Raw genomic sequence first — 5,642 nt, 5'->3', positions numbered from 1 at the left:
CTGCAAGCTCTGCCTCCCGGGTTTATGCCATTCTCCTGCCTCAGCCTCCCGAGTAGCTGGGACTACAGGCGCCCGCCACCTCACCTGGCTAGTTTATTGTATTTTTTTAGTAGAGACGGGGTTTCATTATGTTCGCCAGGATGATCTCGATCTCCTGACCTCGTGATCCGCCCGTCTCGGCCTCCCAAAGTGTTGGGATAACAGGCTTGAGCCACCGCGCCCGGCCACAGACACTTATTTCTAACTGGAGAAACACAATCTGAAATAAATAATTTGATTTAATTAAATGAACATTTGAGCAATTACCATAGGACATAGTTCTGTAAGCACCTAGCCTACTATACAGTCATGTAATGTGATAGTACTGTGTGATAGAGTACACATTGAACTGTCTTCAACATTTTGAGATGTTAAAAACATCTGTGTTTATAAGCAAAAAATAGCTACATCTGCAAAGACTTCCATACTTGGTACCATTTCACCAAAATAAATTTTTTTTTTTTTTTTTGAGACGGAGTCTTGCTCTGTCGCCCAGGCTGGAGTGCAGTGGCTGGATCTCAGCTCTCTGCAAGCTCTGCCTCCCGGGTTTATGCCATTCTCCTGCCTCAGCCTCCCGAGTAGCTGGGACTACAGGCCTCCCGGGTTCACGCCATTCTCCTGCCTCAGCCTCCCGAGTAGCTGGGACTACAGGCGCCCGCCACCTCGCCCGGCTAATTTTTTTTGTTTTTTTAGTAGAGACGGGGTTTCACCGTGTTAGCCAGGATGGTCTCGATCTCCTGACCTCGTGATCCACTCGTCTCGGCCTCCCAAAGTGCTGGGATTACAGGCTTGAGCCACCGCGCCCAGCCACCAAAATAAAATTTAAACTGACAGTTTGCTCCCATACAACTATGATAAATTATCTTCTTCAAAACTTTTTGCATCAGAAAAGCAAAACATCACTTTCCCTAGAAGGTGACAAAGCAGAATAAGGAAAATGCCCTTTAACTAGGAATAATTGGAAAACAGAATAGAAGCTTGACTAGGCAGTCACTACCCCAGAGACGCAACACACCATTAACATTAATAATATCACACCTGTAATCCCAGCACTTTGGGAGGCCAAGGCAGGCGGGCACGAGGTTAGGAGTCTGAGACCAGTCTGGCCAATATGGTGAAACTCCATCTCTACTAAAAATACAAAACTTAGCCGGACATGGTGGTGCGCGCCTGTAGTCCCAGCTACTCAGGAGGCTGAGGCAGGAGAATCACTTGAACCTGAGAGGCGGAGGTTGCAGCGAGCCGAGATTGGGTCATTGCACTCCAGCGTGGGCAACTGAGTGATACTCCATCTCTGTCTCTCTCACACACACACGCTAGCCGGGCGTGGTGGCGCACGCCTGTAATCCCAGCTGTACACACACACACACACACACACACACAAACTAGCCGGGCGTGGTGGTGCACGCCTGTAATCCCAGCTGCTCCGGAAGCTGTGGCACGAGAATCCCTTGAACCCGGGAGGCGGAGCTTGCAGTGAGCCGAGATGGCACCACTGCACTCCAGCGTGGATGACAGAGCGAGACTCCGTCTTAAATAAATAAATAAATAGATAGATAGAAAATGGAAGTGCCCAATATTACAATTTAGCATTGTACTTTCACATGTGCCCTTTATGGGAATCCTTTCCTTTTCACACCTGTAATTCTTCCCAATCTGCCCTTCACCCAGCAGAGTCTCCGCCCACAAGCTGCGTTTAGGGAAGCAGGCACTCACCAAAAACTCTGGACTGAGTAAAATCAAGGGGTGCGGGCGGGACTCCTCCACTGATTAATTCATTTATTCCACAGCACCCACGGGGGCCCCACACTAGGTGGGAAACGAAGATGAAAAATCGCAGTCTCTGTTCCAAGGACCGCAGAGCCGAGGGCTGCGTTTTCTTCACGGCCCTTTGTTTCTTTCACGGCCCCAGGCCCCGCAGATTTTACTAGGTCAGGGCAGCCCCGGGGAGGCGCCTCCCCCCGGCCGGAACCGCCCGACTCCGCTTCGTCCTCTGGGGCCCACGGACCACTCCCCACTGCCCCGGCCCCAACACCTGCGGATCCGGCGAGCCCGAGCCCTCCCACGACCGCCCAGAGAGGGTCTGAGACCCGAGGAGGAACCCCAGGGACTAGTCCTGCCGTAGCTTGAGCTCTGGTCTCGCGGAGGAAAAGCAGGAGCGGCCCCCGTAGGCTGGCTCTGCGCCCTTCAGCCCCAGCCCCACCCCGCGTGACCCCGGGATCCCGCTGGATGGCGGCCGTTGCCCAGGGAACAGGCAGGGAATGCTGAGAACGCTGCCTTTCCTGTGCCTGGACACAGCTCCGACTGGGATCCCACAGCGCCGCCTTCTGGCAGGAGGCGTCCCCGCGGCGCTGTGCATTCTGGGCTCCCTGGATCTCTACGTGAACTGGAGCTGCTCCAGGCACTCCAGAGGTCTGACCCCTTTCTCCTTTAGGGTTACATGAGAATGCATCTGAAATTGATCGGTATGTATATTAGGGACTTGGGGATTTGGAGAATGTGTAACGTCGCCATTTTCTGTCTCAATTTTTGCTACTTCAAGCCGCCTGTCTTCAAAATGAAAGTGTGTTATCGGCCAGGCACGGTGGCTCACGCCTATAATCCCAGCACTTTGAGAGGCCAAGGCGGGCAAATCACCTGAGGTCAGGAGTTCGAGACCAGCCTGGCCAACATAGTGAAATCCCGTCTCTACTAAAAGTACAAAAATTAGCCGGGCGTGGTGGCACACCCCTGTAGTCCCAGCTACTCCGGAGGCTGAGGCGGGAGAATCGCCTGAACCCAGGAGGCGGAGGTTGTAGTGAGCCGAGATCGTGCCACTGCACTCCAGCCTGGGTTGACAGAGCAACATTCCGTCTCAAAAAAAAAAAAAAAAAAAAAAAAAAAGAAAAGAAAGTGTTATTAAATAATGGGAGGCCATGGTTTGGACTCAGCTCCAGCACTAGGCTCCAACAGACCACACCAAAATGGAGTTACTCATGCAAAAGTACTACATCAGCAAGGCAAACAGAGATGTTTATCTGACAAAACAGGCCAGCATGATAAGGAAGACCTCTCTGGTTTTTGTTTTTGTTTTTGTTTTTTTGAGACAGTCTCGTTCTGTCGGCCAGGCTGGAGTGCAGTGACAGGCTGGAGTGCAGTGACACGATCTCCGCTCACTGCAACCTCTGCTTCCCGGGCTCAAGCAATTCTCTTGCCTCAGCCTCCGGAATAGCTGGGATTACAGGGGTGTGCCACCACGCCTGGCTAATTTTTGTATTTTTAGTAGACACGGGGTTTCACCATGTTGGCCAGGCTGGTCTTGAACCCCTGATCTCAATCTACCCGCCTCGGCCTCCCAAAGTGCTGGGATTACAGATGTCAGCCACCATGCCCGGGCGGAAGACCCCCCGCCCCGGTTTAACCTTTAGAAGAAAAAAGTGCGTTTCAACCAACCAACCCACCTTTAGTTTTCTGTTTCTGCTTTCCACCAGCTTTTCCTGTCTATAAAACCAACTGCCGGCCTGGCGCAGTGGCTCACTCCTATAATCCCAGCACTTTGGGAGGCCAAGGCGGGCGGTTCACGAGATCAGGAGATCGAGACCAGCCTGGCCAGCATGGTGAAACCCCGTCTCTACTAAAACTACAAAAAATTAGGCAGGCACGGTGGCAGGCACCTGTATTCCCAGCTACTCAGTAGGCTGAGGCAGGAGAATTGCTTGAATCCAGGAGGCAGAGGTTGCAGTGAGCCAAGATGGCGCAAAAATAAATAAATAAATAACCAAACCAAACAAACAAACACGCCTGGGCTGGCTCATTGAAAATTATTCTTTTTTTTTTTTTTTTGAGATGGGCTTTCGCTCATTGCCCAGGCTGGAGCGCAATGGCGCGATCTCGGCTCACTGCAACCTCCGCCTCCCGGGTTCAAGCGATTGTCCTGCCTCAGCCTCCAGAGTAGCTGGGATTACAGGCACGCACCACCACGCCCAGCTAATTTTTTGTATTTTTAGTAGAGACCGGGTTTCACCATGGCCAGGCTGGTCTTGAACTTCTGACCTCAGGTGATCCACCCGCCTCCGCCTCCCAGCGCGCTGGGATTACAGGCATAAGCCACCACGCCCGACCACTTATTCTGTTTTATGGGATGAAGTGTTGCCCAATTCTAGAATACCAAATAAGCCAATTAAGATTTTTAAACTAAATTTGTTGTAATTTTGTCTTGTGACAGTACCATTGTACAGGTGATTCACTACTCCACCTCTCCACCACTCACCTACTCACAATGATGGTTTTCAACATTTCAGGAAAGGTTTCTACCTTGGGCTTAGAGCAATTCCTCCTTCTTCCTCATGAGGAATTGGAGGGGGTGGTGATAAAATTCTTCATCTGGTTGTGAAGTGGTATTTGACACAACTCCTTAATAAATGTTGGAGGTGATACTGGACACAGGAAAACTTACAATAATCAGATTGTTACAGGTAGTATAGGCATGAACAGGGCAGCAGAGGGCTCTCCCCTGACCCACTAGAAATGTTGGGTGGTGGTTCGGCAATTAACGAATTGCCTCTCTAAGAATAAGAATTCAGCAGCCGGAGAGAGACAAGCTCCTCACGGTCAACACCTGTTAACATTAAAAGTGTTACTTGAGTGCAGCCCCCTAAGAAGCAGCAGCTTCTTGGGCACCCGTGTTAAGAGACAAATGGCAAAGTATAGGCCGGGCAAGGTGGCTCACACCTGCAATCCCAGCACTTTGGGAGGCCGAGGTGGTTGGATCACCTGAGGTCAGGAGTTCAAGACCAGCCTGGCCACCATTTTGTATTTTTAGTCTCTACTAAAAATACAAAAATTAGTCAGGCGTGGTGGCATGTGATGGCACACACCTGTAGTCCCAGCTACTCGGGAGGTTGAGACAAAAGGATCACTTGAGCTTGGGAGGTGGAGGCTGCAGTGAGTTATGATCATGGCACTGTACTCCAGGCTGGGTGACAGAGACCCTGTCTCTTTCAAAAAAAAAAAAAAAGGAATTTATAATTATAAATTATTCCATATCTTTATATATTAATTATATATTCTATATATTTTTTGAGATGGAGTCTTGCTCTGTCGCCCAAGTTGGAGTGCAGTGGTGCAATGCCAGCTCACTGCAACCTCCACCTCCAGGGTTCAAGCAATTCTCCTGCCTCAGCCTCCCCAGTAGCTGAGACTACAGGTGCATGCCACCATGCCTGGCTAATTTTTGTGCTTTTTGTTACAGATGGTGTTTCACCATGTTGGCCAGACTGGTCTTGAACTTCTGACCTCAAGTGATCCTCCTTCCTTGACCTCCCAAAATAATGGGACTATAGGTGTGAGCCACCATGCCAGGCTATATTCTATAAATCCTAAAGAGAATGAACAAGACTTACCGCCGGGCGCGGTGGCTCAAGCCTATAATCCCAGCACTTTGGGAGGCCGAGACGGGCGGATCATGAGGTCAGGAGATCGAGACCATCCTGGCGAACACGGTGAAACCCCGTCTCTACTAAAAAAAATACAAAAAACTAGCTGGGCAAGGTGGCGGGTGCCTGTAGTCCCAGCTACTCAGGAGGCTGAGGCTGGAGAATGGCGTAAACCCGGGAGGCGGAGCT

The sequence above is a fragment of the Mandrillus leucophaeus genome, unplaced genomic scaffold, assembly GCF_000951045.1.
Source record: "Mandrillus leucophaeus isolate KB7577 unplaced genomic scaffold, Mleu.le_1.0 Scaffold357, whole genome shotgun sequence".
Taxonomy (NCBI): Eukaryota; Metazoa; Chordata; class Mammalia; order Primates; family Cercopithecidae; genus Mandrillus; species Mandrillus leucophaeus.
Note: the sequence above shows the minus strand (reverse complement) of the source record.